Raw genomic sequence first — 19,300 nt, forward strand, 5'->3', positions numbered from 1 at the left:
CTAAACTTTTGTAAATGTAATCTATAACATGAAACATATATAACATATAAAATATATAATATAAGATATATAGTGGCATTAGATGATGTGGTGGCCTCCTCCCTCTCCCTCTGCCATAATCATACCTTGAATTTCTGCCTGGATTACTAAAAAACCCCAAATTAATTCTGAATATACACATATATACCACATCCAATCCATTCACGCTTTTACCTTTAAAAATCAACTTCACCCTTCCCGCGCTCCCTGGAAAAATCACATTTTCAGACATGTGGGAGAGCCAGATCCCCCCAAATCCACCTTTTAGCATCCTCCAAAGGCAGATTCCCTGCTGGGACGGGGGTCCAGCCTCTCCCCCTGCCCTGGCTGCTGCTGTTTCCCGTATTTATTTAAAATCCCAGCCCCAGGAGCGTGGCCAGCGCCGGCCGCTCCGATGGTGTTTGCACAAGCCCACTGGGGGCCAGCGAGGGATTGTGGGGCGATGGGAAAGCTGCTCTGTGAGCCTGATTCCAACCTCTTTTTTTTCCCCAAACTGCACCAACGAGCTGCTTTTTGCTTGCTTTTTTTCCCCTCCTTTCCTTGCTTTTCCTTGCTCTGCCCCCACACCTTTCCCTCGCTTTGTTTTGCTTTCCCTCCGCTTTTTCTTGCTTTTCTTTCCCTTTGCTTTTTCATTATTTTTGTTTTTTTTTTTAAATGTGGAGGCATGCAAGCAGCCAGGCCTCCTCTCCCAGCTAGGAATTCGAGGTGAAAAACGCCCTTTTTGGGTCCTTTTTTGGGGTTTGGGGGGATTTTGCTGCCAAAGGAAGGCGTCACTTGGGTAAGTAAATTCCGGCGGTCGCTTCTCCACCCATTAACAACGCCCCAAAAACAGAGATTTTCTCATTAACAACGCCCCAAAACCAGAGATTTTCTCAAAATGCAGCAGCAGCAGCATGGCTTGGCCCTCTAGAGAAATGAAATTCCTCAGCATCCCCCCGGTTTTGGGGAGAAAAGAGCAGGAATTGTAATTTATGGCAGCACCAGGGTGCCACGTTGTCTCTGGCACCTGAAGTTTGGCAGCTGGGACTGGGGGGAGTCTGAAGCCTGAATTTTGTTTATTGGGAATTTAACCCTTGGTACAGAGGTGGAGGAGCTGATTCTGCTCGTCCAGAGCTCCAAACACTTGGGATTGTGTTGGAAAAACATCCAACAATCCCAGAGCACCCCATGGCAAACCCTTCCAGCCCAGCCCTCCTCTGATGCTGCTGTAAAGTCATTTTATTGTTTTAGTTGCAGTAACTCTTGTGTTTTTCTGGTACTGGATTCCCTCTTCCATTTTTCCTTTGGAAGCTCAAGTTGAATGATTGGAATCTTCCTTTGATGTCCCCATCTCACTCATGATCCTTTTCTTATCACAGCTTTCCCTAGCTGACCAATCCCAAATTTTCTCCTTATTAATGAGTAAAACATTATTTATTTTCCTGTGAGTGTGGCTTTTCCCTGTTTGGGCTGAGCAATTTCACTCAACACCAACTCCAAAAGTTGCATTAAGAGTTTGAAGCTCTTGCTGCCACTGGGCAGGGATTCTCTGCCTGAGCATCATTAGCTCTGGGCCCTGATTATTATTATTATTTAATATTTCTTAACTGATTGCAGTGTATTTTGAGCAAATAAAATTCATCTCAGAAGCTTTTTTTAAAAAAAAAAATATGCAGAAATGGATTTTGTATCTGTTGGCCCTGGATGATCAACTGGATGATTCCAGGGGCAGATTCCAAGGCTGGATGGTGAGAGGTGATTCCACAAGCCAGGACTAATACTTGTTTTTAATTTAAAAGTCACCTAGATTATTGAATTAGAGAAAAATGTATTTTATTAAATTATAGAATTGTTATTAAATTAAAAATAATTTATATTCAAAATTTAACTCTGAATTTAAATTTTAAAATTTATAAATTTATTACTGGTTTGAGGATGCATCCAGCTGTAGGAAAATCTCTGCAAGGGTGTCAAACCCTGGCAGAAGTCTCAAAATTTAGGTTTTTTTTGCTCCAAAACTCTCAAACCCACCAAAACACAGATACAAAACCAAGGATTTAAGGATCAAAATTAGTGTAAGGTTTAATTCTGGTATTTTCAAACTCCAGAGTTTATGTTCCCATGGCAACTGGTATTTTTATCCTCTTGGTTCAGCGCTTGTGAGATGGATCTGTTGGGAAATATTTTCTCTCCTGGGACCCATGAAGATGTTGGGCTTGGGTCAGAAGAAAAACAGAAATAAATCCCCACCAGCCAATAAGAAGAATTTGCAGGAACCTGAGGTTGTCCCTCTCTCAACAAGCCAGACAAAAATTATTTTGGGGATGCTTCAACCCAACAGTCAATGGATCCTTGTGCCACTTTCCAAAACACACCAAAAAACCAAAAGTTGTGCTGGAAAAATCTCATTTTTCTTTCTCTTTATCGTTGTTGGATTCTCTGCTTTGGGATGATCTTTATGGGCTGAGTTGGAATTCCAGGAATAAAAAAAAGTGAGGGAAAATATCCCAAATTTTAAATGAAATAACATTATCTAGACCCAAAAGAATCTTTTTTCTCTGGAAAATTATTTATATTGAGCTGCTTTTACTCAGTCAAATCTCATAACCACTTATTACTTGCCATTGTTCGCTGGCTTGGTGCATGTTAGAACAATTTCTCAAGCTTTTCAGATTTGTTTTGCATTGTAATTTTATTTTTTTTTCCCACTGGAGACAAACTACTTAGTGCAATTCCTCAAAAAACAGTAAAATGGAAAAAAATTGAGATTTTCTAAATTTTCCAGAATTGGACTTGTTGGTGGGAACTGGCACCTGTGGATTGTGTTGGCAAGATGAGATGGAGCAGGAGAGAGAAATGCAGATTTTAAGGTGGAAAGGACCTTACAACTGTAGGATTTTGCTCCTAAATCCCCAAATAAGGGGAATTACACTGAAAAAACAATCCCAGAAATTTAGTCAAAATCTAAATTGGGTCAAGATTACTGCCCTCTTCCCTTCATATTCAAATCCTAGATATTGATTAATTTTTAATATTTTTTTTGTATGACCAGGGTGTTTCTAGCACCAACTGCCTCCTCACCATGGGTGAAAACACTGAATTAAGGAGAAATTACAGATTATTGTGCTGTATTTTTTTCTCTTGCCCGACTCAAACAATGCTGTTGGCATAGAAACAGCCTTTTGTGGAAAGGTCACCTGTGAGGAGGGTGGTTGAGGTGTAATTCAAGGAGATTACAGGGGATTAGGCTCCACTTATATTTATATTTTTTATAGAGGTAGGATGTGTGCATATCCTACTGTCCATATATTCATGGACACCTGCATAGCTGCATATATAGATATTTATATTTATTTTTTAAAGGAAATGTGATAAAGGAACAACATCCAGGACGATTTGCTAAATTAAAAAGTCGATGATGACGGGGGGTGGGTTTTTTTTCCCTATTTTTTTTTTTTCCTCTATGTGGTTTTTTTTTTTCCCCCCCATTTTTCCCCCTCTCCCTGCCACATGTGGTGGGGTGATATCAGAACCCAGTGCTGCTCCTCTGTGTTTTTCTCTTGGCTTTAATTAAACCTCAGGCAGAGCTGGAAAAATGTGGCGAGACGAGATAATTGCGCTTATTCCCCGCGCGGGGCTGGAGCCCGGGCTCGGAAAAAAAAAGGAGAAAAATAGAAATTTGGAGGAGATGGAAAGGTGATGGAGGGTTGAGGATGATGGAGCTGTGAGATTTGGATCAAGAAACTGATAAAAACTCCCAAAACTACCAGTTTTCATCCCATTTTCCAATGCTGCATGTTTACACCCTGCCCCTGGAACCAGAAAAAGAAGCAAAATTCAATTTTTTTTCCTTACTGTGACTGCCCTGGATTGCTTGTCTTCTATTTGCTTTCTTTTCCTATTTTTTCTCCATTTGTTTTTTTGGTAATGCTTGAGCAAGGCAGGAATTTGAAAGGTTAGATCACTGGATAATTGCATTTACATTGGATAAAACCCCCACGCCCTGTGCACGTGTTCCCTGCAGCCAGCATGAGTGTGGTAAAAACCTCCCAGTTCCATTTCCTCCCCAGCTCCCCCAAACTGGTTGGGGTAAGGTATCATGAGTGCATAAAATACAGGGAAAATCCCCTCAAAATTCAAATCCCCACAAAATTATCTTATTTTAGAGGAGAAAACCCATCATTTTTTGAAGCTATTTCCCCCACTATTAAGGAAAATCAGTGCATTGGAAATGGTTCTGTGTGGTGGAAAGACCTTCCAGCAACCTGGAAAAAAGTGGCAAAAAAAAAAAGGTTCAGAGAGGCTACAGTACCAAAAATCTTTCTCTTGCCATGGAGCTATAACAGATCGTGGCAGCAAAACATTTGGCTCAGATTGCTTTTTGGTGATTACAGCTTGTCAGAAAATATTGTTTGCATCCTAGAGGAAATGTTGTATTTTAACTTTGTTTTCATTCCAAGAAGTCAAAATATTGACTTATATATATTTATTTATTTTTATATATATATAATTTTTTAAAAAATTTCGTTCCATGGTAAAATTCCAAAAGCATTTTCTGTTTGGACACATGCAAGCAAAAAACTATCGGCACCGTCTGCAGACGTGAAATGTTTTGACATTTTAAAATGTTAGTTTCCAATTGACATTTCAGCATAAAATAGCATTAAAATGGCACCGAGTGAAGCTGTTGATTCAAACCAAAAATTAAATTTCATTGAGGCATTTCAAAACTGAATGTTTTTCTCCATTCTGAACTAGCACTTTGGGAAAAGGGGCATTTATGGCTGAAGAAAGGGAATGTTTCTCCCCAGTTTTTGGTATTAAATAGTGCTGACCCACTTGGCTGTAGGATGGTGGTCACTGCACCCACAGCTGCCTGCTTAGGTAGGGTGAGACAGCAAAGAGGGGATTTTTCCATCTAAATGCAGTTTTGGATAAATCACCACTTATTCCTCAGCCAAAAAAAAAAAAAAATCCCCAAATAATTCACATCAACTAACAAAAAAATGAAAAAGACAACCCAAAACTTGCATTTAATCCCACATTGGTTGGTGGCCAACAGCACTGGAGGTGGGATGTGTCTATTCAGTGGGGAGCAGCTGTGTAGGAGATCAGCCAGTAATATCTCATCAGGGAGTTGAAAAGCTGCAGCAACCCTCAAAATCACTTTTATTTCTCAGTCCTTGCAGCTCCCATTTCATGGGAAACCAGTGGGGACAAACCTGGAGCACTGATGAACCACCCATGTCTGTACTGCGGGTTCACTGTGCAGTGTGCTGACTTCAGTACTCCCCATTTATTAATTAACTCTGCTTCTTGCTCCATTTCAGTTACAGTAATTTCACGATTATAAGCCGCACCTGACTATAAACCACACATTACAATACAGGCTGTGATCAAAGGTATCTGTTCTGTCACCATCTGTTGAGGGTGGGGGCAGTGATCCTGATCTCCCTGGGAGATATTCTGCTGATGGGCCATCCATTGAAACCAGGCAGGTCATTGTTCTTTATCTTTTCACAACCCATCCTTCCTCCAGCCAGTCATTTTCTGCTCATGGCCATTGAGTCCCACTGTGGCACTGATAAAATTACTGCATCCCATTGGGAGTTGCTCCAGCCAGGGGGAAGAGCCCAACATTTCTTACCAAGATAAAAACAGAGGGTTTGGGACACTAAGGGAGCCCCTTTCTCCACTGGACTCCAGAGGAAAACCGGATTTCTCCACATCACCACTGGAGCTCCGGAGGGAAACTGCACCTTGTACAGGAGCACTGCTCCAGCTGAGCCACATCTGTCACTGCAGGAGGATGCAGCCACCATGGGATGGGACTGCTGCCAACACCCTACCTGACGGGTGTCAGGCTGTACTCTGACTGTGTCAGGGTTTGGGGTTTGTTCTTTGTAGTTCTGTATTTCTATTTTAATTTCCCTAGTAAAGAACTGTTATTCCTAATTCCCATATCTTTGCCTGAGAGCCCCTTGATTTCAAAATTATAATAATTTGGAGGGAGGGGGTTTACATTCTCCATTTCAAAGAGAAGCTCCTGCCTTTCTCAGCAGACACCTGTCCTCCAAACTAAAACAGTAACTTTTTGTTCTTTGTCCATATATAAGCCACACCTGATTATAAGCCGCACTTTGGGTTCGGACCAAAATTTTTGTCAAAATGGTGCGGCTTATAATTGTGAAATTACTGTATTTGTTTGGCACATCGTGCTTCTGAGCAGGTTTTGGACATCTTGGAGGATCCTCTGGGGAAAGCAGACATTGGGGAGGGGAAGGCAGGAAGGGATTTGCAAGGTGTGGTGGTTTTGGAATTTTCTCTGATGCTGGTGGAAGGATTGGAGGAAGGTGCTCTCCTTTCACTGCTCTGCCTTGGAAGTGGTGGGGAAGAGTCTCCTGGTGAGGGTTTTGGTTGGAGGAACAGCATTTCTGAATGCCCAAAAAGTGCTGACCATCAACATCACTTAGATGTGGCAGTAGTTTTCTTTCTTTTTTCTTTTTCTCTTTCTTTTTTTGGCCTTTTGGATTTTAATTTCTTGCTGGATTTGCAGCAGCTGGAGAAGGTGGAAGAAGGAGTTACTCCTTCCCATGGTTCTTCTTTCATCACCCCAACAAAGAAAGGCAAATCCCTCCTGTTTTAGGGTTTGGGTCCTCCTGTGGTGCCAGTCAGCATCTTGAGTGGAAATCCTCACATTTTCTCCCTGAGATGTTTTTACCCTCTGACATTTTCTCACAGACTGCTCCTCCTGGAATAGACCTCGCAGCCTCTTTCCACGAGTTAGAACTGAGGAATATTTAATAAAGAGGCGATTTAAGCTTTGGGAAAAATTCCATATGAGAAATTGCCATTTCCACTGGGTCACACAATGGCTCTTTAGAAAGATCTCATGTTTGACCAGAATTGATGGCCAAGGCTACAGCTGCAGAGTGTGCTTTCCACCCAAATTGCCAAACGAGGTTATAATTAGTCTCTGGAGATTTCTTGCAATATCTGAAATCACTTAATAGTAGCATTTGATTTTTATGGCAGTCTTTAGGCAGTTGGCTTGAGTCCTGCTTCTGCACAGGGTAGTCATCAATGCAGGGCTGAGTCTTCTCTGTAGGATCAACAGTTTACTCATTGCCATTGTAATTAACTGGGTCTTTGAAGGGTTAATTAATGTGTTACCTGCTGCTGTTGTACTCATCCATACAGATCTGGGTCTTCTCTGGAGGGTCAATGTTGCTCATTGATATTGTTTAATAACAGCTCAAAACCTGAAGGTGAAGGCTTCATGGCCACAGTTTTTGGGGAAGTGGAGCTTCTATTTTCAAATTCTTTTCACAGTTTGCCCTTTTCTTGCTTGGAATTTGACTAAAAATAAGGAAATTCTCAAATGGCATTGGAAAGAAAGTATGGCAAAATGATGTCTTAACGTTGAATTCTTGGGCATGAACTTCATGGGTTCTGTTGGTTTTCTTTCAGTATTAATTAACATGGATCAGTGTCAGTGGTGTGGGTTGATACCATCACAGGGTAAATGCCACATCCATGCTTGCTCTTCAACTGCCAACTTTCATTTTGATGGGAAAAATCCCAAAACATGCATTGTTCCACGAGAAACATCTGGTTTCCTGGAGCTGCATTTCTCATGGAAGACCTCGGATTTTTTTCGAGGTGCACTGAGCACGGACATTGGCAGTAACACCTTGCACTGATCCCATGCAGCTCAAATCTATCACAGCCTTACTGCAGGCTATTAATACTTTATTAACTCCATTTAAACTCTGCTTTAATGCTCCTGGTGTGACAAGTGTCTCTGTGTAGAAATTGTTAAGAAAAGATGATTTTTAATGGAATTATAGAGTGGTGCTGGGACATGTCTGCAACCCACACCATGCCCTGCATTTTGCAAATATTCTGTGTACATTTGCATGCAATGTAATATTGGATCTGGGGGGATATGCTCTCAAACTATCTCTGGAAAAGAAAGGTTTCTCAGGAGGTTGTTTCCAGCTGAGCCAAACCAAAGCCTGGGGTTTGGCATGAGCAACCAAAAGAGAACTGGATTTGCAGCAGTGAATATTTGAAGCTGGTTGCCTTAGAGTAACTCTGGTAAGGAGAAGGCCCTGAGTTTTAGAAATCTATTCCCATCACAGGAAGAGTTTTGTTACCCTTTTCCTACCTGTGGGGAAACTCAAAGTTTGAGGGGAGGTGTACAGATGGTGAAATATTCTGCATTGCTGGAAGATTTATACCTCAGCTACGGGAACTTACATTTGCTCTTATTGCTCCTCCCCTCATTTGATCTCAAGCACTCCCATCCTGACCAAACACAGGAAAATACTTTTAAAATTCATTTTCTGCTCCTCTTTTCACTTTGCTGTGATTTTTATTTTTTTGTGTGTCTCATTGGTCCCTGTGTATGGAGAGTCAAGCCGGGACATTAATATTGATGCCGACCTCGGTTATTAGGAGCTGCATTTCCGAGTGTGCCAGCAGCATATAAATACTATTACTGGGTAATTAGTGAGCCTCAAGCTGAGGCTGGATTGAGCAGGGCTTGGTGTCCTACTTTTGGGATTGGGCTTTGGTTTTTTTTGTATTGGCCTGTTGGGGTTTTGCCCCAAGAAGGAGCCGCAGAAATGGAAATCCCAGCTCAGGAGCACCTGGATGCTCAATGAAAGAGAAAGAAGCAAAACAGAGAGGAAAAAATGGAAGAAAAAATACCTCTGAAGGCTTTTCCTTTTTTGAAAACTTCCTGTATTTTAAATTTTTTATTATTTATTTTTAGTTGCTTCTATCTTTTCTTGCTGGATTTCTTGGTTTGCAATTTCTCGTGCCGTGCCCCACTTGAATTTTAGTCCTCTGGTGCTATAAAAGTTTGGAAAAGCTTCAGTGTTGCCAAAGGGCAAATGCAACCAGGATTGTCTGGTTGGATGCACCTGAAAAATGGATACTTCTTGCATTCCTCACTCTCCAGCCCTTTCTGGATACAGAAATTCCTTTTATTTTACTGTCTCCCCCATTCACTTCTCCCCAGTAAACACAAGAAGGGTTTTTCCATCCAGACAGAGATGGGGAGACATCCCCAGGGTCACCAGCTCCTTCCCTTTACCCCATAGTGTGGCTTTGATTGAAACACCATGTGAATAATTTAGGGGTGTTTTGCATCTTTTATACCTCTGAACTTGCACTAAAAGGGGTTTTGAGTTGCTGCTGCCGGCGAAATCGCGTCTGAAGGTGAACAGCCCCTCAATTTTGCATGAGCTAAAAGGGCTGTGAATGGGGAGCTGGGCTTTGCCTCTGAAGTCAGGTAGTTTAACGCATGAATTTCATGAATTAACGTGGGAGGAAAGCAGTGGCTCCCTGCTTTGGGGGGTAAATCACTGCAGCTCGCTGGGCATTGGGGATCGCTGCAGCTTTTGGCACCGCTGCACTCCCTGCACTCAGGGCTGCACCCTGACTCCCTGCCCTGTGTCACTGCCCCCCCTTTCCATCTGAATTGCAGCTCAGTTGCTCTGCATGGAGATGTTTTGGGTCAAATCATCCCATTTTCTGACCTCCCCATTGGCTTTAATAGTTTATCCAGGAGGAGGAGCAGCCTGGTTAGTGCTCCCCAGCAGAGCCAGCCTGTGTGCCCCTCTTTGGAGGCTGCAGAGCACTTTGTGGCACTGAACTGGAAGAGAGGAGGTTTAGATATCAGAAATTTTTACCTGTCAGGACCCTGGCAGAGGGTGCCCAGAGCAGCTGTGGCTGCCCCTGGATCCCTGGAAGTGCCCAAGGCCAGGTTGGATGGGGCTTGGAGCACCCCTGGACAATCCCATGGAATTGGAAGAATCTTTAAGATCCTTTCCAACCCAAACCATTCTGGGATTCTCTGATTCTCTGGCTTCTTTCAGTGCTGACTGCCTCCCAGGGCTTTGTGAGCATCAACATGTGGGCTTGACAGGGTGCCTGTGTCAAGCTGCTGGAAAAGATTTTAAATCCCCAAATAATTTCTTTCCCGCAAAACAAATGAATCTTCAGAAGGGCCTTTCCTCACTGCTGCTAAGCCATTTAATTTATCTGAGTCATTTACAATTTGTGATGGGCCTATTAATAGCCTGATGTGGGGATCAACATCACTTAGATGTGGGAGTCGTTTTCTTTCCTTTTTTCTTTTCCTTTCTCTTTTTTTTTTGGCCTTTTGGGTTTTAATTTCTTGTTGGATTTGCCCCCAGAGGCACAGAGCTGTGTTTGGAAAACGTCAGCTCCGTCTCCCCAGCCCCTTTGTCATGCTGGTGCAGCTCGGGCTGAAAGCACAAACCACAGCCCACCCATGGGGACGTGCTGCCCTGCTACTACTTAACTGCTTCAAAGTACCTGTCTGTGATATGAAACATGCCATAAAACCAATATATTCCAGATGTCCCAGCAAATTCCCCTCAATCCACCTGAAGGCAGTCCACACAGCGAGGTTCCTCGGTCCCTGCTGCCTCGCTCGCTGCCAGAAGGAGCACGGGGCTGCCTCATTTGGGGTTCAGTTTGGGGGTGGTGATTTGGGGTTCAGTTTGGGGCTGGCTCATTTGGGGTTCAGTTTGAGATATGGCTCATTTGAGGTTCAGTTTGGGATGTGGCTCATTTGGGGTTCAGTTTGGGCTTGGTCATTTGGGGTTGCAGTTTGGGATGTGGCTCATTTGGGGTTCAATTTGGGCTTGGTCATTTGGGGTTCAGTTTGGGATTGGTCATTTGGGGTTGCAGTTTGGGATATGGCTCATTTGGGGTTCAGTTTGGGCTTGGTCATTTGAGGTTCAGTTTGGGATGTGGCTCATTTGGGGTTCAGTTTGGCATGTGGCTCGTTTGGGGTTGCAGTTGGGATGTGGCTCATTTGAGGTTCAGTTTGGGGGTGGCTCATTTGGGGTTGCAGTTTGGGATGTGGCTCATTTGGGGTTCAGTTTGGCCATTACCAGACCAGGTTCTGCTCTGTGCAGTGTGGGGGGAAGACTTCAGCCACTGATGTCCCAGGGGGTGACTGCCCTCCATGGGACTGGGGAGATGGGGTTTGCATCCTTAGGTTTTGGAGGATTTGACCTGGAAGGGATTTGTCTCTCCATTCTTGGGTTGGGATCTTCATCCTTGGAGTCTGAAGGATCTCAGTCCTCAGGCTTGTGAGGGTCCTTGGGTTTTGAGGCTCACAAAAACCTGACAATCCTGACAACCATTGTCAGAGTTGGTGGATCCCCATACTCAGGGTTAGGAGCTTTGTGAGTCTCCATCCTTGGGTTTTGGAGATCTCCATCTGCAGGGTTGGGAGATCCCCTTCCTTGTTGGGAGAATTCCCAACTTTGGGGTTAGGCGGATTTTTTCCTTGTGTTTTGTGGAGCTCCATCCTTGAGGCTTGAGCATCTTCACTTCATAATTGGGAGTATATCTCCGTTTTTGGGATATGGGGAAATCTTCCTCCTTGGGGCTGCCAGCAGCTGGGGTTGGCAGACCTCTGTCCCTGAAGGTTTTCCATCTCCAGGTTTGGGTGATCTCCACCCGTGTCTGGCCATGGAGGGAGGATCTCTGTCCTCCACCCTGGACCCACAATCTCCTCCACACCACAGCACCCACATTGCTCAGGGACTAGCCTTCCTTGGCCAGCTGCTGTTTTGGGATGATGGGCACCCCTGTGAGCACAGCAGGTTCCCACCCTTCCAGCCAGCTCTGCAAACATGACCTTCACTCATTAAAAAGCTTCAGAGAGAACACCTTGGGGCGTGTGCTTGCTGTTGAATTGGGTATTTCCAGGAGACACAGCCAATAATTTCCTTGGTATGCTCTGTGTAGGTCCTGGTTGGCTGGGAGGACCATGGAAAAGCTGGAATAACAACCATGTAGAAGGCAATGAAGTAGGTACAAAAGCTAAAATTACTATTCATCACTAATACGTTGCATGGCACTAATTAATTTTTAAACAGCCTCGCTGGGGACCTCATTGCTAAAACATGATGTTTTCCTCTCTGGAACTGTAACTGTGAACTCCAAACAAAGCAGAAGGAAGTCAGGAAGGATGAGGAACTGCAGGTCCATTTCTGCACCTGAGTTGCCTGCTCTGATGGCCAGATCTGGTGGCCACTGTGCCTGGGGGATGCTCTGTTACACCCCTCTGAAGGGATATTTTTGTGCTGGGGAGTGAAATCCAGCTTCCTGAGAGTGCAGAAGTGTTGTCTGAACTGCAAGCATGCAGGGAGGAAAGGGAAAACTGGTTTTGATTGTGGTCTCACCTGTCTCACTTTACCCGAGCCTGGCTTTCCCTGAATATTGTTAACAGTGTTTTATTACTGGTCTCCCAAGCCTCAGACTGGGGGATTGCTGTCATTGCACTCACTCACATGTAGGTTATTTAATTCAGTCTTTGTGAGTGTTGAGAAAGGACTTTCCTCAACCTTTTCATTGCTGCTGACATCTAGATCAACACCCAAATTTATTTATTTGACATTTCCCATTTCCAATTAATCTGTGAAGAATTCCTCTTAAAATGGTCTGAGCTGGTAATGCTTTATCTTCTATTTAATGTTTAATTATTCTTTAATTATTTGGACACTTTTCTCATCACCACTTCGAGTCCACCTATTAATTCCATTCTTTTAAGTTTCATCATTTCCAAAAGATGAGAAACTCAGCAAGCTTCTGCTGAGTCGATTTTGAAAAATTTATCAAGTTCTAGTGGTTTTACTTACACCTCTCTGTTTACTTCTTCATTTTAAAATTAGGAAATGTGGTTTGGGGCAAATCTATTTTGATGTTCTCTGGGTCTGATGGTACCAGGATCCAGCCTGGGGCAGGCTGAGTGTAGAAAATGACAATTACACCATTGAAAAAGTGTTTTTTTTGCTGTTGGAGGGAGCCTTTGCTGTGTGCCAGTAGCAGCCCTGGGGTCACAGAGGGCTGTGACTGAGGAGAGCACCCAGCCCCCCCAGACTGGGCCATTTCTGTTTCCATATGGAAAAGGGATGTGGCATCTGGTTTCACTCCCAGCAGCTGGCAGCTTGAAGCCTGTGTTTTGCATGGTGTGGAGTAAAGAGAAAATAAAGTGTCGAATTGTTTGGCATTATCAAGGATTTCTGCTCCCCAGGACTCCTGCATAAAGAGATGGAAATTTTAGCTGCTGGAGCCAAGAAACACACAGAAGTATATGAATTTATTACATTTTATCTCATTCCCTTGCAAACAGCGCTGGAAATGTCAAAAGATCATCTATTGTTTCATCGTTTAGAAAGAATTTTTGTTTTCTAGTTGTAATTTCCTTGATGCCTGGCTGTGGGGAAGGAAGAGAAATTGGAGCAGGAGCTGGCAGGGCTGCAGCAGGTTGAACATGCAGGTTTGTCTGGCCATGGAGCTACATGCATTTAAATTTCTCACATCCCAGGTTTTTAATTTAACAAATGTAATTAAGGCTGGGGTAGGTACTCGGATTATTCATTTACTCCAGATGGAAAAAATTAAATTGAATGCAAATTCCGTAATCAGACATGAAGTTGAGGATGTCGGACGTGATGGGGAAGTGTCAGCACATTAATCGGACTGCTTTCCCTAAACAGCACCCAAATCTGAGAGCCAGGGATTATTTGAATAATTGAGGTGGCATTTGATAAGATATCTGATTGCTGATATCTCCTTAAGACGGAGCCCTAATTGTAATTCTCCATCAAGAAGGATTAATCTGCTCAGCAGAATGCGCTGGGAATAGTGTGGTGGTGTCAGACTCCCTCCCTGGAGTTTTGGTTTTTTATCAAGGGCTGCCATGCCCAGGGAAGGTGCCAAGGTGATTTATCGCTTCTGCTGTTACTTTATCCCCGTGCCAGGAGCTCAGGTAGCTCAGCTTGGCGCTGGGGATCCGGGCAAGCCGAGTCCCACAGCCCCAGGGTTGGGGCTGCATTTTGGAGGTGCCTCCCATCCTTGAAGGATGCATCACTGCATCCTAATGTCCCTTCTTCGTGGCTTCAGGGCACAGCCAGACCTTTTATTTTTTCTCTGGGAAAAGGAGACAGAATGGAGACAAACTGTCCCAGCTTCAGCAGAAGATGGTGTTGGAGGACCATGACCCCATCCAGGAGCCCAGTATCTGATAGGACCCAATCCTGATGCTCTTGGGAAACTTTTGGGGGTTGTGACTCCCAACCTGGCCTTGGCTGGGGTAGAGTCATGGTCCCCTCAATTATTGCTCCTACTGAGACTCTGCAAACCACACTGCCACTCACTGCATCCCCTTTCCCCTTCTCCTCCTGGATATTTAGAATCAGAATGAAAGGCAAAGATCATCATCAAAAAGATGGGTTGAGATAAGAACAATTTACTGGAAAGAGAAAACAAACGGTGAGAGCAGCAATATTAATGACAAAAGGGTACAAAAAAGAGTGATTCACACACAGAAATGCTCACCTTGAGCTGGAGCTGCTCCGGCTGGGAAGTGAGTCCCTTTCCTGCCCCTCCCCCCAAAAATGATGTGGAGTGGTATAGAATGACCAGGACCTGGCCATGCCCCCTCCCAGCTGTGCAGACATTAACCCTCTCCTGGCTGGGACCAGGACAGGCAGCAAGAGGGACTCCCACTCAGTCTGGCAACAGACACTTGGTCATCATCACAGAAATCTGTTCTTGTGGAATCTGTCTCTCTGCCAGCACCATTGGCTCCTCTTAAAACCAGGCATGGAAGGATGGGGAGAGAGGGGTGGGCTTTGAATCCCACACCCTGAATGAGATTAGAAAGGATTTAAATGGCTGAAATGACAATTAAAAAAATAATTATATATCCATGTTGAAGATCCAGTCTTGTAAACAAATAAGCATCGTGCTCTTTCCTTCTCCCTTTATCTAGCAGCAAATGAAAAAAAGAAAAGGGAAAAAGATGAAGGAGGGAAAGGGATAAAACTTGAAAGAGTTTGCTGGTGGGTTTTTTGGTCTATTCGAGAGCTTGAATATTTTGAAACAAACTGTAAATGGAAATTCTTCCCTGTGAGAGGGGTGAGGCCCTGGCACAGGTTGCCCCATCTGGAAGTGTCCAAGGCCAGGCTGGACAGGGATTTAGACCAGCCTGGGATAGTGGAAGGTGTCCCTGCCTGTGCCAAGGAGTTGGAACAAGATGGGTTTTAAGGTCTCTTCCAACCCAAACCATACTGACATTCCCTGATTCTATGTAATAAATAAATTTAAAAAATAAGAGTGTTGGGGAAAAAATAATCCTTAGCTCTTCTGCAGTCAGTGGTTTGCCCAGCAGTGATGAGGATATATTAGATTTTTCCTGTCTCTAAAGCAAAGTGAAATGCAGAGTTTTTTCATATTTTTTTTCTCTTTGTCCTACAATCCCACCTCCTCCTGTGGCCGTGTCCTGATAGATTGGGTGCACTCAGTGACTTTAGCCAGGCTCTGGGCAGTGCATTCACAACCAGAAAGTCCTTAAATCCCCTCAGAAAAACCCCCAAAAAACCACTAACACTCCCTCACAACCCAACAAAAAAAAATCCCAACTTAAATCACTTGAGATAAGTTGGGTGTTATCTTAAGGTTGCAAATTGCTTGTTTGCTTCTCCAGCTGGAGCTGTTAATTCAGAACAATTAACACACCGTTTAAAACCCAGACTAAGCATATGGAGGCAGTCCTTGGGAAAAGAGCCTGGTTGGGGTGGAGTGCCTCTCTGTGAAGTTGGAAGGATAACTCCAGTCTGCCTTTCCCCTTAGATCCTGGCAGGTGTTGTGGGAAATGACACAAATACTGGGGAGTTTAGCTCCCCAAAACCCCTGTTGGATGTTAGGTGTTGTGATGCTCAAAGCAAGAGCCTGCTTGGTCTCTAGACCCAAAAAGAAATCATAAATTCATTGTTAGGATGAATTTACCACTGAGAAAGTGCCTTCACCCTCCTGCTTCCTTCAAATATTTCTTCTTGGTGAAGAACTAACAAATCCTAGAGTGAATCCTGAAATAATGCCTGATTTTTTTTTTATTGGCCCCTTTGCAATGCCATGAAATTCCTCCCTGGTTCCATCCTTTAGGCCTTTTGTGGCATCATTTTGGACACCTGCCATTTATTTTCTCAGGTTCCCATTTGATTTTTGATGCAGGTGAAGAACAAAAGCCCTAAATCTGGAAAAGAAACCCCGAAATACAGCAGTTCAACCTTCTTAAAACACTGATGTGAGCTCAACCTGCTTAAAATATCCCTGGGTCAAGGAGCAAGGAGGTGAGCTCATTGCTGTTCTGCAAGGACATAAAACACTGTTAGGTTTTATGGGATGTTGTAGGAAATACTGCAGAAGTTGTTGCATTTTTGCAGCCCAGTGGTGGCTTATGGGGTGATCAGTCCTTTCTTCCACCCTGTGTTTTTTCACCATGTATGTTTGTTCATCCTTGCATCCATGAATCCATGTATCTGTCCATCCATCATTTTTGCTCTTCTGATCAGAGCTGCACACTAATTTTGTTAAGGGCACCCAAGAATTTTTTTTTTTTTTCAGGTGAAAAAACCCCCACAAATCCAAATGTTTTCCTCAGAAACTTTACAGGAATTGGCATGGCTGAACGTGCCAATTCAGCATCCCCTATAAATGATGGGAAAATTTTCCATCTCAAAGTTGGCACTAGGATTTTGGGGTTGGGGACCCCTGTAATGTGAGCCCCCCAACCCTTCATCCCTGAGCTGTGAAAGCCAGGCAGGTCATCTTTAAGAGCTTTTTCTGCAAACCCTTTGCTGCTACTCCCCCATCCGAGGATGGATGCAGGCAGCACCGGCAAATCTGAATAACTAATCAGAGTCCTCATTAACCCCCCACTGAGATGCTCAAACATTCACTTTGCTGTTTGTGAAGCAGGGAGAGGGGAAAAAAAAAAGAAAGGGAAAAGGAAAAAACTGCACAAGCCACCCTGCATTAAAATTGATGTGTTATTAATCCCACTGTTCCAGACCTCATGGGTACCGAATTTTCTGCGTCTCGCCCGAGGCCGAGCAGTGTGGTGCTGCTTCTGCAGGGCACTTTGCCTTTCCATTATTTATCAGCACACTGGAGAGAGGCTGCTTTTGTTCCCCTGATCCAGATGTGTTCACATGCACATATCTGGGCTGGGGATGTCCAATATTTCTCTACATGCCCCGTTTGGATAAATTTGAGTCTCCTGCAGCAGGGCTCCACCATCAGACACATCTGTCCCAGCCTCAAAGCAGCTTTGCTTTTGCAGAAATACAAAAATATTTGGGTGTATGGGCATGTCTCAAATCTTTCACTCTCTCTGAGAAAGGGTGGGGTTTGTGCATTGCTAGTTTAATTCTGGAATGAAAATGCCATGTTGTTCTTTGCCCCTTTGAGCAGCTGGCCCCAGCCCTTATCCAGAGGCTGGAGATGTTACACAAATTGCACTGTTGGGGGAAAAGCCCAGCACACCAAGGGTTTTTATCACAAAAGTCCTGCTGGGAGATGGCAGCAGGTGTTGCTAAGGTATTTGGAGTGTCACTATCAGCCCTTGGAGCTCCTTAAAGGGTTAACTGGAACTTGAGCTGTGATTTCTGCTTTTATTTCCAGGGTTTCTTGGGGTGTCCCCATGGGTTTGGAGTTTGGGGCCAGTGGAGTTGCTGCTGGGCGTAGTGTGGGGCATAAAAATAATTCAACAAACCCCAGTATTAGTGGGCATGTCACCATTTGTGCTTTCCCCCTAAGTCAGAGGAGCTGGCATTGAATTTATCAAATCATGGTAGTCACAATTAAACAGCATTGATATGATGAGGTTTGGAGCACCAGGGCCTGCTCACATTGGAAGAAACAGAGTTACATGCTGGGAAAAGCCTTCCTGCTTTAAAATCCTGTGCCTTTTGCAAAAAATCCTGAATTTTGTTCAGCTTTATTAGCATTCCCTTACACTTCATTAAGAACCTGTTAACAGGAATGCCTTTGGCTTTTTGCAGCTGGGGTGAGGCTGCTGTCCCAGGATGCTGGGCTCCCATCTGTGCTGTTGGATGCTATTCAGGTCAGCTAGATCAGGATTTAGGGCATTTGTGGGGATTGATGACTTGTCAGAAGTGGTGTCTCACTCTGACCCTGGGGCAGCTGCTGAGTGCAGCCATGGGACACCGTGGATCTGCTGCCTTGCATTGCCTGTGGTGGAGCATCTTGGAGGAGGCATCTCCTCCCTTTCGCATCAGGAGGACTTCAAAGGCCTTTGCTGAACTTCAAAGGATGCCTTTTGAAGTTGCTAAAAGTGCTCACCAGCTCAGAAAGGCTTCTCTCTCTCTCTGCCGGGGTGTTCAGGGAGATGTCCCTGGTGGGGCTGGCTCTTTGTGTTCTGGTGATGGGGACAGAAATGGCATCATTGCTGCAAAAGCTGCCCAGTGTTTTTGTCCTAAATGCATGCAGACCTCAGGCCTGACCACCCCCAAGGATGAAAATCAGGCTACCAGTCCATCAGAGCTCCTTTAACACTGGCAGAGCCTCATTTCTGCTCCTTCCCCTCCAGCCCTCACCTTTTGTTCACACAGCAAGCCCAGACGACAAAAGTCTTTCTAGGGATGAAGGACTGGTGCAAAACTTGAGCTTTTCCATCATGTTGTCAGGAGAAATCCAATGAAAATCAAGCCCCAGGTTCCTGATATGTATTTGGCATCAGCCCATTCGTGCTCCTCCAAGGCACAAGCATTAATTCTTTACCAATATTTCACCTGCTGTTGTGGTGGAAGAGTTTTAGACTTCTGGGCAGATCAGGTCTCTACATCTCTTGGCCTTAGAAGTCTAGAGGCACCTTGACCTTTTGTCTCTCTCACCAAATTTTCCGTGTTTGGAGGTTTCTGCTGTGTTTTGCCCTGAAATGACCTGGCTGTGTCCACAGCTCTCCTTGGGCCAGGTTTCCAGAAATGGCTTTTCCCATGCAAACTTCCCCCTGTAAGGGCTTTGGAGCCATGTTGATGTGAGAGGATGGATGCCTGCTGTGAAGGCACAAACTCAGGGGTTGTTATTGCCAGGAATTAAAACCAGGGCAGACAGATCTCATGGATCTCCTGTCTGGCCTCACCACAGCACACACAGCTCTGCTGGGCTGGAGAGCTGAGGTGCATCCCTGGGGTGTGCCATGGGGGACCTGAGGAGATCTCCAGGGCTTCTGTGGATGTTTTTATGTATCTCAGGTGTGGTTTGGGCAGCTGAGGAGCTCTTTGGAAGGTCTGTGGATGTTGTTAGCTATCTCAGGTGTGTATTTAGGTATCTCAGGTGTGTATTGGGCAGCCCAGGAGCTCTCCATGGAGGTTCTGTGCATGTTGGTAGCTATCTCAAGTGTGTTTTGAGCTCCCCAGGG

The 19,300-nt window shown here is 44.5% G+C and overlaps 1 protein-coding gene across 3 annotated transcripts in view; it reads left to right on the forward strand.

The window, feature by feature from the left end:
- The window catches only part of PKNOX2 (PBX/knotted 1 homeobox 2), an 89,903-nt gene that overhangs the window by 29,864 nt on the left and 40,739 nt on the right, over window positions 1–19,300 (forward strand). Inside the window, exons 2-3 of one of the 3 annotated variants that reach the window (XM_033081534.2) lie at window positions 11,818–11,879; window positions 16,090–16,208. The exons of 1 other annotated variant lie outside the window; for it this stretch is intronic. The gene's annotated coding sequence lies outside the window, so the exon portion shown is untranslated. The remainder of the gene's footprint in view (window positions 1–11,817; window positions 11,880–16,089; window positions 16,209–19,300) is intronic. One more of the 3 variants, XM_033081535.1, reaches the window with a different exon arrangement.

Source organism: Catharus ustulatus, chromosome 28 (genome assembly GCF_009819885.2).
Source record: "Catharus ustulatus isolate bCatUst1 chromosome 28, bCatUst1.pri.v2, whole genome shotgun sequence".
NCBI lineage: Eukaryota > Metazoa > Chordata > Aves > Passeriformes > Turdidae > Catharus > Catharus ustulatus.